The sequence below is a fragment of the Saccostrea cucullata genome, unplaced genomic scaffold (genome assembly GCF_032062105.1).
Source record: "Saccostrea cucullata isolate Sc308-1 unplaced genomic scaffold, CSIRO_AGI_Scuc_v1 ctg399, whole genome shotgun sequence".
Classification (NCBI taxonomy): domain Eukaryota; kingdom Metazoa; phylum Mollusca; class Bivalvia; order Ostreida; family Ostreidae; genus Saccostrea; species Saccostrea cuccullata.
Window position 1 is genome coordinate 62,758 of NW_026922407.1, and position 13,386 is coordinate 76,143.

The following is a 13,386-nucleotide window of genomic DNA, read 5'->3' on the forward strand; positions in this document are numbered from 1 at the left end:
ACTTGTGTTTAATTTTTAAACAGTCGTGTTTTACAATTAAACATATTACGTTTAAATACAAAACACTTGCGTTTTATATATAAACACTTGTGTTTAAACTGGTGTTCAATAAGTAGGGTGTTTAATCATCCTTCTTAAACACGTAATATTCATATGCATCGAATTAGATTTAAAAAAATTAAGGTAGAATGCCACACCAATTTTTTATTTTAATAGATCTTTTAGTCATCCTTTTTAAACAATGGATTCAGCATTGAAAAGCCGATATTAGATCTCAATTATTTCATATGAATTTTTTTGTATTTTTTCAAAGAAACTGAAAAAATTACATCCAAATTAGATGTTTTCTTGTAAAATTCATATATATATATATATATATATATATATATATATATATATATATATATATATATATATATATATATATATATATATATATATATATATATATATATATATATATATATATATATATATATATATATATATATATATATATATATATATATATATATATATATATATATATATATATATATATATATATATATATATATATATATATATATATATATATATATATATATATATATATATATATATATATATATATATATATATATATATATATATATATATATATATATATATATATATATATATATATATATATATATATATATATATATATATATATATATATATATATATATATATATATATATATATATATATATATATATATATATATATATATATATATTATATATATATATATATATATATATATATATATATATATATATATATATATATATATATATATATATATATATATATATATATATATATATATATATATATATATATATATATATATATATATATATATATATATATATATATATATATATATATATATATATATATATATATATATATATATATATATATATATATATATGGATAAAACAATGACATACTACATTTTCCGCTATGTAGGGTTGCACGTGTTTTCTGCAATATTTGAAATGATAATTTCCACACTACATGTAACTAACAAAGAACATATTTATTATTTAAGGGAGAAATATTATTGGATCTTGCCTGAATGATTACTAGAAATCGCATGATTTAATTTTTGTGAATTGTTATGAATCTTAAACGATCTTCAAGAGAAAGACTCTTAATATCTTGCATATAAACTTTTTTTATCCTCTTATTAACTCCTTAACTGACATTTTGATCGACAAAAGTTTTAATTAATTACATTTTGACTTTTTTTATATTAATTTGTACAGAAACATTAAGTTCCGCAATCTTAAAATACATAATGAGAGAAGTACAGAAACAAGAGGAAGGGAAAGACGACTTTAATCTCTCCTGGGTAATGCAGGCTGCAGCTGCAGAAAATGTTAACAAAGCAGGGACATTCAGGTAAGAATAAAAGTGTTTGAAAACGGTTATGTCTCATTCATATATTGAAACCCGAGTTTTCATTGCCTTTTATAAACACTATATTATGTTTAATTTTTATTGCAATAATTATTATACGCGATAACAAAATGCAGATAATTTGGAACATAAAAGAAATCTTTCAAAGAATCAATGCATATGGACTGATTTATATTCATATGACTATAATAATGAAAAAAACTTTGTACAACTTATGACAAATATTGAATGATTCCCCACTTTAAAAGTATAAGGATCGTTAAATTGTGTGAAGTGGTGCATCTTTGGTTCTTGGGATTAAGTTTTATGCACCTTGACATATTTTTTTTCTGCATAAAGGTGCTATTTTCGAACATTGTATCACCTATCACCCCATTCATACGACGTGATTGGCATACCTCAGTATATTTTACACACGAGTAAATATACTTATATGTGCAATTTTTGTCGTATGAACTGATTTATCCATATGCAAATTATGCACAGTTGAATAAATTTACACCTAGTCAGGACTAGGTACAAATTAACTTTTGCATAAACTTTATAGCAAGTTATTAGTTCGATCATATGTGTTAATTGTGTCGTTTTAACACGCAGCAAAGGATGATGTGACATAACTGCTATCTGGGGCCCCTTTTTCATGACAAATTATATTTAAACTATAATGATGTTGGTAGTTTTCATACATAAGTAAATAAAAACGACGCCTTTTGAATAGTTTCAATATTTCACAGACATTTTAATTACATGTATAAAGAATACTGCATTATCTTTCATTTTTTAGACCTTATCACAGGGCCAGGTTTGTGCGAATGTTTTCATTTATGGCAAGAGAATTGGCGGTTCTTAGTACAAAAGAGGGATATGCGTGTCCGAAAAGACCTTATATGGCTATTGTTATTATTTTGCACATAGTCATTGTCTAATCCAATGACAGAACAACAAAACATGCTGGTTTACTAAGCTTACATTTTATCACAGACACGTGGTTTAGGTCAATTTACCTTTTATCCTTTTCTACATTTCAAACTTTTATAATGGGCAGCCAAGGCTGTTTACACTTAATAATACGCATGGGCTTTCAGAATTTACGGTTTTTAGGACAAGCAATGTACATGAAACTTGTATTTACCAATACTCGGGAAAACGTGTAGACCTAGCGTAATGCTCACCAAACAAGCTTCAAAACTTTAAACTAATGTATATTATGCATATCATGTATATTCTATCAGTTGTTTGTAACTGTATATAAATTTTGCTGGGATATCGGAAATTGTACATATACACAATCCGTGTCTAAATTGTGACTCAAATGCATAAAAATATCGGAAAGCAGTACAATTCCAAGCATGTTTCCATTGTATTTTTGTGGTACTCACTCGTAACGAATTTAATTTAGCTGATTGGTCAGTAAGAAAGTATCGCTTGTGCCTCGATTCGCATATGAATCCATTCTTACGTCAAAAAATCCAGTTCTGACGATCTGTTTTGAATGGGAAAGGCAAACTAGATTTTACAATTTTTTTCAAAAATAGCATATGAGCGCAGTTAGGTACAATTGTTTCCTTTCACATATAGGTAGATTTCAATAAAATACAGTGACCAGCCAATGGAAAAATTGTACCTACCTGCGCTAGTGTAATTTAAGGGCTTCAAAGAGTGGGTGGGGTTAAAGTTCAACGGGAATTGGATGTAAACATGATACCTCACCCCAATATAAGATCTACATCTTTCATATCACGTTTCTATTTTTGCTAAAAATAGTATTTTGTAAAGGTACACATATCAGTGATTATTTACTTACAAAAATTTGAGTTAAAGTTAGACATTTTATTTATTTATTTAAATTTCCACTTTATTCGAACCCGCGGCGTAAGGATCAACTCCTTACTTCGCGATACTATAGCAGACGCTTTTACCAATGCAAAAAAGGGCATTTTTCACCCTTTCTGGCAAATATATGTTTATGTCTCTGAAGATATAGCTATGGTTGCAAACAATTGCCCTGTAGGATCAATAAGTAGTGCCCTTACTATTCAAGTTCTCTTCTTGGGAATGTTCCGGAGCAATGATAGGAACATGCATTCCATCAATGACTTTCTTCTGCCTCTCTCTGTATTTAATTAAGGCAAGCTACTCATATAAAAGATAATGTAAAAGGAATTTCAATATGTCCAGGGGTTCATGTAAACATATTTGTATTGTTCAAAGATTTTTGAGATCGATCATTGTTAGATTTTTATTATCCTTTTCATAATACTGAAAAAATAATTATTATACAATATTCAAGCAGATGTTTTATAATGGCCCCGCACACATACTGTGCCTATCCCAACAGCAAACCATATATGGTCCTATTTCTGCCGAAGACGTCAACTAGTAGATGGCAAGTCCCGTTTTCTTTACACCCAATGCCTCTTCTACAATATATTGGATGGAAGCCAAAACATTTTCAAACGATATAGCAAAGATTTGTATTTTTGAGCAAATTGTTTTGCTATTAAAATGTGTTACTATGATTTATTTGTCTATCATTCAAACCCTTATGATAAAGCCAAAAAGCTATAAAATATTTTAGATGAAATATTACTGTACAGTCGAATGTATAACATTATGTAAGAAATAAATAACAGGACGACAACAACGTCATTTTGCTTCAATTAAAGCTTATAAAAAGGTCTTCCATCGCAAATGTGAAAAACTGTAGTTAATAAATGTTAAATGCACTATTTTTATACCATTCTTTCTCCTTAAAGTCATTAATGAAGTTGTAACAAGAAATCAGTGGAACGGCCCTCCTTAGTTTTTATTAGGAAGATTTAAAAGTTATTCGTACACCCAAACGATAAAGAAATACCCCGGCCCTTTTCTAAAAAAAAATCACAATTGTGAATCTGTCCATCTTCTTAGTTTATATGAAACTATGAGGATTTACTTACAGCACATAAATCTCGTCTGAACGCATTGCAAATTAACTTTAAATTACGTGTGTAGATTTTCTTATATGTAAATTTGCACAAATAAGTAAATTTTCGTCGTGTGAATGGGGTATATGATAATTCTATCTTGTACATTGATGCATCGTGAAATCAATGACCGATCAAACCAAAAATTTGAAGGTTTTAAACAGTTCTTGTTTTGTAAATATGTTAATGTAAAATAGTTAGATCTTAGAATCATAAATCATCGAAGAAAAGAACATATGTTAAGGGTAATGTTTATTCAGAACTTTAGATGACAAAAACATATTGAAATTAATTTGTCATTGAAGTATTGCTACTTAAACATGTTTACTCACAAAAAAAAATTGAGGTACCTTACAAGTTTTTCTAATAGATACTTTGGGGAAGAATTTTTTTTCCAATTTCAAATGTTTAAGGCGTTTGGATTTTTTAAAAACCGGTTTATAGATCAGAATGTTAATTAATTTTGAATATTTTTCATACATATACGAAGATATACAAAACAGATTTTGAGGAACATCTCATATTCTCTGTGAACTTGTCATATATGTGTTATAGTACTTTCATATCATATATGTGTAATAGTATTTGTATATACAAAATAGTATTACACATAATTATATGACATGAAAGTACTATAACACATATATGACAGGTTCACAGAGAATATGAGCAAATATTATCTTCAAATCTATGTCTAGGCACCTTTAACTTGTATCATGTATGAAAATTTACTTAAAGAGTATATTATCACGTACATGTAAGAGAACACTTTAGCAATCATATTTGTGTTTATGTCAAGTTTAACTTTTGCTTTGCTTTTGTTTTGAATATGGTTTTATCTTTTTTCATCTAATGCATAAAATTCAATATTCACCGTACAAATATCAATTTTGACCGGGTGAACGCTGATTGATTTTTGTTAGCATTAATCAAACCATATTTATCTTCGAATTTGATAAGATTCTTTCATTTCTCCTCACTACTTCGATGATTTTATAATTCATAGTGTGTAATGATTTTCCTATAATTGCAAACAGCATAAATAGCTTAAAGTCATATCGTGTTAATAAACATTGGCATCTATAATAAGAATAGAATGAACATCAATTTCTTTAAATATGTAATTTTAAAATACTTTAATTGGTTTAAAATTTTGAATTTCTTCAAGGTCCTTCTGAGAACTTTAAAGAACCTTGAAACGCACTGAGATGTATAAATGAACATTGTTGCATGAGAAAATCTAATTTTAAAGCTTCGTAAAACTTTTAAACTAAATTTTTAATGAAAAAAGCATGCTACCCGGCAGAGGATCGAAGTTACTTTATTTGTTTATCTAAATATTCAAAACATTATTTGTTGACTATAAAAGTTATACATTTCAGGTCAGACGACACGATACTCAAATATATATCTTTTGTAATTCTCGGTTTATATCAAAAATTATTTGTATTTGTCATTTTCTTCTTATTTTTAAACAGTGTTTTCATAATTTTTATAAATATAAGTACATGTACACCAAAAATTATGAAAAAGGCCATTCAGAATATTATCCACAAGGGTTAGATAAGAAATATGACCCTGTGGTATCTTCTTCAAATGCCTGGTAAGGTACCCTAATTTTTTTTCTGAGGAAACTTGTTTAAGTACCTAGACTTCAGTGACAAATTCTTAGAAAAAATTGTATATAAATTATTTAAATTTGAGGATCGTGTCGTCTGACCTTAACTAATGTAAATATTTCTTTTTAAACTCTTTCACAGAGCCAGTTGTCACAATATTATAAAACAGAGAATCACACCAATATTGGCCAAAGTAATTGCCAGCATAGATACAAATTACAACCTTCTTCTTTTCAACAAACATGATTACGAAGCAGTCAACTACGATTGGAAGTCAACCCTTTGGTTAGATATTATGACCACAAACGAAACTGTACGATTTTTAGAACAGCAATACAAACATGAACCACAGATCGAAATGATTAACATGGACGATAGGGATTTCAAAGCTAAATTTCCATTTTCATGGATTGTTTCAGCGACTATCAGAAATATTTGGGAAGCCCTAGTTAGAGCTTCCGAAGGTAAATTTTGTTTCTTTTATTTATGAATTTTTTTTATACAAATATATATTATATATTATATCGATCGACTTCTCTAGCGGTCAATCAATAGAAATATATATTGGTTAACCCAAAGAAAGGGTTACATTTATTTATGTGTTATTTTTAAAATGATCTTCAAAACATTTTATTTGAAACCAATGTGTAAGAATTTCTTCTCTCTTTTTAATTAATTTATAAATTCTAGGCATCAAATTAAAATAAGCTCTTTATCGACATTGTTGGTTTTTTTTAATTTGTCTGAATAATATAGAGAATGTAAAAATTATTGTTGTTCGATCGATTAACTGTTTGAGGCTTAAAGTATATATATTTAATCTGGAATTTTCCATGAATTCGAAAGGCTAGAGCTGAAAATAAGAGGATGAAATGGATACAGATGATTCCACACGTTCTCAGGAGGGGAAGGGGGTGGGGTTGTCCCATACCAATCTAGGATAAACAGAAATAATTTTCGTTCCTTTTCGCCCATAGCAAAGCCCGTATTGGTTTTTCATGTAGAACGAAATCTTCATGTCCCCCGAACATTCATTCAGTAATGACGAAGGTCAAGTAGATAAAGTGAGCAATTGATTGTATGTTGTTTAATGTCCCTCTCGATAATATTTTACTTAAATGGAGACACCAACAATTGCTGGTGGAGAGATACAAATTTTTTCCTATGCTCGCCAATCAGGGCCATTGTGCAGTCACAGGTTTTTTTGTCCCAACACGTACTGCAACACAGGACCTCGGATTAAATGCCTCATCCGAAGGACTGGTCTCCTTGTACCACAGTGGGATTCGAACCTGAAATTTAAGGATCGACTCCTAACCTCGCGTTTCTAGAACATACGCTCAGCTATAACATCACAGCGTATAACACCGCATACATGTAACAGAAATCAGATCAAGAGGGAATAAAAGAAAATGTAATGATCAGGAAATCGAAAGTGTTTTGGTGAATATGGAATCCATTTCACACATAAAACAGGATTTGAATATTTTTATTGACAAAGAATCAATTTCTATGTCAAAAGTTTCGTTGGCATGTCATACATGTGTTTATAAATACTCTTCATAATTATATGTTTTACATTTTCAAGTTGGGAAAATTGAAACCCGGGAAATACAGTCCGTGTTTGCCAACAACGAAATTTCACAATGTCTCAGCAAAATTCGACAAGAGGATGCAAATGAGGCAATAGAGGAATATATCTCTGACTTTCTCCGAATGACACACAAAACAGGTTCTGATATGGAAGAGAAGGTTAGTTTTATTTTCTCTTGATATGTTTCTTGTGTTGCTATTTTTTCTGTTTTCGTCCTTCGCCGTGCGTCGTCCGTCGTATGTTAACTTTTAATCATTTTCATAATCTCTGAATCCAGTCAGTCTGTTTAAACCAATTTTGACATATAGAATATATGTCACGTATGTTGACATATAAAGAAAACCAAAAAAAATTAATTTGAAGTCCCTGATCCGCCCACCACCCCCCCCCCCCCCCCCCGCTAGGTGTGAACAGAAATCGCCAATATAAATGCAATCTTTAAAAATATATCTTTAATTACTTCATGACAGCATGCAGTAAGAATGTTAGCATGATTATTGAACATTGAACCCCCTAATAAAATTTTGAAAACCATGGCCAAAAGTTCAGGGCTCTGGTGCTTTGATGAGGCTCTGTTGAATATTTGTGAAAATACATTTTTTTGTTGAAAATCTCCTCTGCTATTGGATGTTACATGTAAGCCGACGATCTAGTTATGACGGGTGCCTCTTACAAAATTTCATAGCCTCTGGGGCAGGTGCTTTGATGTTCAGGCGGGGGTCTTATGATGAAATAGTGAAAATGCATTAATGAAATGAAATGTGCACACATATATACCTTTTAAATTGTATTAAATTTTGTTAAACTTTTACATTATCATACAATTTGAATATCTATACCTTTTAATTAATAATCTAATAAAACCCATTTTGTTTCGAATTGATTTTGCGTCCTCTTTTGACTATTGCATGATTAATGCATCTACCCTTCTCATGATAAGCCGGACTTATTGCTCAAAGAGCAATTGCCGGCTAATGTCATCCTGTTCAAGACAGGAAGTCCACCCCATAGTCGCCATTTTAAAGTTACAAGTAAAAATATAGTTCTTACTTTCAAACGTTTTTAGCTCACCTGAGCCAAAGGCTCAAGTGAGCTTTTCTGATCAAAATTTGTCCGTCGTCTGTCGTTGTCGTCGTCGTTGTTGTCGTCGTCGTCGTAAACTTTTCACATTTTCATCTTCTTCTCAAAAGCCACTGGGACAATTCCAACTAAACTTGGCACAAAGTATCCTTAGGTGAAGGGGATTCAAGTTTGTTCAAATGAAGGGCCACGCCCTTTTCGAAGAGGAGATAATCATGAATTTGTTAAAAATTAATGGCATTTTTAAAAAATCTTCTCCAGAACCGCTGGGCCAGGAAAAATGAAACTCATGTGGAATCATCCTCAGGTAGTGTAGATTCAGGTTTGTTCAAATTATGAACCCCCCCCCCCCGGGGCAAGGGTGGGGCCAAAATGGCCGACCCAAGTTTAACATAGGAATTTATAGGAAACATCTTTAAAAATCTTCTTCTCAAGAACCACTGAGCCAGGAAAGATGAAACTCCTATGGAATTATCTCCAGGTAGTGTAGATTCAAGTTTGTTCAAATCATGACACCCCGGGCAAGGTTGGGGCCAAAATGGCCGACCCAAATTTTACATAGGAATATATAGGAAAAATCTTTAAAAATCTTCTTCTCCAGAACCACTGGGCCAGGAAAGATGAATCTCATGTGGAATTATCTTCAGGTAGTGTAGATTCACGTTTGTTCAAATCATGACCCCCGGGGCAAGGGTGGGGCCAAAATGGCCGACCCAAGTTTAACATAGGAGTATATATGAAAAATCTTTAAAAATCTTCTTCTCCAGAACCTCTTGGCCAGGAAAGATGAAACTCATATGGAATTATTCTCAGGTAGTGTAGATTCAAATTTGTTCAAATCATGACCTCCCGGGCAAGGGTGAGGCCAAAATGGCCGACCCAAATTTTACATAGGTTTATACAGGAAAAATCTTCTTCTCCAGAACCACTAGGCCAGGAAAGATGAAACTTGAGGAATCATCCTCAGGTAGTGCATATTCCGGTTTGTTCAAATCATGACCCCCGGGGCAAGGGTTGGGCCAAAATGGCCAACCCAAGTTTAACATAGGAATATATAGGAAAAAATCTTTAAAAATCTTCTTCTCCAGAACCACTGGGCCAGGAAAAATGGAACTCATGTGGAATTATTCTCAGGTAGTGTAGATTCAAATTTGTTCAAATCATGACCTCCCGGGCAAGGGTGAGGCCAAAATGGCCGACCCAAATTTTACATAGGAATATATACAGGAAAAATCTTCTTTTCCAGAACCACTAGGCCAGGAAAGATGAAACTCATGAGGTGCAGGTAGTGCAGATTCCGGTTTGTTCAAATCATGACCCCCGGGGCAAGGGTGGGGCCAAAATGGCCCACCCAAGTTTTACATAGGGATATATCGGGAAACCTTTAAAATCTTCTTTTCAAGTACTTCAAAGCTATGATTAGTGATATTTATATGGAATCATCCTCAGGTAGTATAGATTCTAGTTTGTTCAAATGATGATTGCCTGGAGGGGGGTGGGGAGTAAATTCAAGCCCGATGTGCTCAGATGAGCGCTGTGGCCCCTGGGCCTCTTGTTGAGATAATAAAAGTTTTATCTATATAAAACATTAGTAGTAATGACTTTGAAAACTTCAGTCCTAAGTCAAAGTACTTAGTTCCACAGCGTAAGGATTTTTGATAAACAGTGTTATCCTAGTTCTCTACACATACGAGGTAAAGCAGGAGAGAGAACCAGATTGGCCTGTTTGTTTAAGTTCAGCTGCGGTACCAGATGAATTTGGATTCTTACAAAATCGGCTTGTGGTATTAGGATCGATGAACACTCATCAGAATTTGAACGTATGATTCATGTAAGAAATTCATTTTACTCTGATTTGTAAATTAGCCCGGCTCTTTGTCTTTCTAAGCACTTTGATCGTTATGCAGAAAAAGAATGTTTCCACTTAAGCATAGTACCATAGCCCTTTTTCGGACCCTTTAACTTTTGATTATAATTAACACAAATCTTAATTATTTTACACAACACCCATATTCCGTTATCTAGGTGGTACATAACTTGATAGACTTTTCATTGAAAACGACGCTTTTATTTTATTCAGGTAATTAAAAGGCCCTCCCTCTAATGAACGTTAATTCCAGAATTTTACGCTTGTCCGAGTTGGATTTTAATTTTGATACATTAATATTTGGAATAAACGGGGTACTATATTGAAAGATTGCAATTACAATGTAATAATCAGTTATAATGGCTTCTTGATATAATACAAAATATACAGAAACGTAAACACAAAAAACTTCTCAATGATTACGCCAGGTTTTTTTTTCTAAATAGGGGGTTCTACCCGGTTGGATAGGATCTTTGAGATGTACATGTACTCCTTTCCTGAATCCATACCCCCCCCCCCAATTTAAGGTTGTTTCTAGGTGGAAATGTAACACCAAAATAAACTGATAAAGGAAGCCTACTTGTCTATGAACACGGAAAAATCATATTAAAGAATAACTTCTGTATTTTCTAAAAGATTAGTGCCGTGTCGATTTTTAGCTCACCTCTATAAGCCCTACCATGACCAAACTTGCATGGATGATGGATCTAGCCATGGACACTACCAGACTTGCTTCGAATGCTTGATGTGACCTACATTTTTCAGATAAGTTACCAGGTTATTGTTTTTGGAGCAGGCATATTCTTAAGTAACTATAAATGCCCTACCAGGACTAAACTTGCATGAGTGATGCATCTAGGGATGGACAATACCAGACTTGCCTCGGATCATGCATCTGAAAAACATTTTGGAGCATGTTCATTCCCAGTGAACTTTAAGACCTATTTAAACAAAACTTGCTTGAATATTGTTGTCAAGATAAATACTTACTGTTAAGGAAATAGTGAAAACATTCGTCGAGGTGAGATTCGTTATCTTTGCAATTGAGAATTAATGAAATGAGTTCTATATAATGAAATCTTTAAAAATCTACTATTTATACTCCTGGACATCAAACAGGCAAACTTTTGGCATGAATGTATTGATTCCTCCACTAAAATTATGAAATTCATGGCCCCAGAGTTAGGGGTTCTAGTTCTAGGATGGGGCTTAATAGATTATATAGTGAAAATCATTGATTCTTTCAAAAATCGTCTTCTCTGCTTCTAGGTATTAAATAAACAAGGTAAGTACATAGTTATGACGAGCAAGATTGTTTCTTCCCAAATTGTGAATTTTTTGTCCCCAGGGTCAGGGGCTCTGGTCTTGGGGCGGGGCTCTACATGTATTGATTACATACTAAAAATGCAATACATATTCAATTTTTTTTCTCTTCTTTTGGGTATTAAATAAACTAACTAAGTACATAATTATGATAAGCAGGAGAGCCTCTTCCAAAATTGTGAATTTTATGGCCCCTGGGTCAGGGATCCTGGTGTTAGGGCGTGACTCTATTGATTACATAGTGAAAAGAGGTATGTCCAGTGCACGATGGTGTTTCGATATTGTCGACATCACTGTAAATTAAAAAACCAGTCCTCCTTATATCATAACATATTCAACATGTCACTGTTTGATAATACCTTTTTTTCTCTATATATATATAACACTTGTAAACAATAATGAGTCAACAACCTGTAAAAATTGCCTTCACATTTTCTGTGGTTTACATCGTTCACATCTTCGACAATGCAATGCTGGTCGATGTCGAGTCGACATCGTGTAAACATTGCCCTTCTTTTTTCTTGTTTACATCGATCACATTGTCGACATTTCAATGTTGGTCGATATCGAGTCGACATCGTGTCAATATTGCCCTTCTTATTTTATGTTTACATCGATCACATCGTCGACTTCGCCATTTTGGTCGATATCGAGTCGACATGGTGTCAACATTGCACGTCTTATTTGTTTTTGTTTACATCGTCGACATCGCAATGTTGGTCGATATCGAGTCAATATCGTGTCAACATTGCCCTTCTTTTTTTTCTTGTTTACATCGATCACATCGTCGACAGTTCAATGTTGGTCGATATCGAGTCGACATCGTGTCAATATTGCCCTTCTTATTTTTCTTTTTTACATCGTACACATCGTCAATATCACAATGTTGGTCGATATGGAGTCGACATCGTGTTAACATTGGCCTTCTTATTATTTCTAGGTCACCTGAGTAAACTCAGGTGACCTATTGCTATCCGTTTTCGTCCGTCGTCGTGCGTCGTCCGTCGTGTGTTAACATTTGAACATTTTCAGCTTCTTCTCTGCAACCACTGAACCAATTTCAACTTATTTGGCACAAAGCATCTATGGGTGAAGGGGAACAAAAATTGTGAATTTCATGATCCCTGCCCCCCCCCCCCCCTGGGGCCCGAGGGGTGGGGCCAAAACCACTAAAATTAATACAATCTTTAAAAATCTTCTTCTTTTCTCCTGGACATCAATCAGTAAAACTGTTTGCATGATTGTAATCAGCATTGAGTTCTCTACTAAAATTGTGAAATTCATGGCTCTGGGGTCAGGGGTTCTAGTGCTAGGGCGGGGCTAAATAAGTATATAGTGAAAATGCATTATTTCTTTGAAAATCTTTTTCTCTGCTCCTGGGTATTATATAGACTAACTAAGTGCATAGTTATGATGAGCAAGAGTGCCTATATCAAAATTGTGAATTTTATGGCCCCAGGGTCAGGGGTTCTGGTGTTAGGG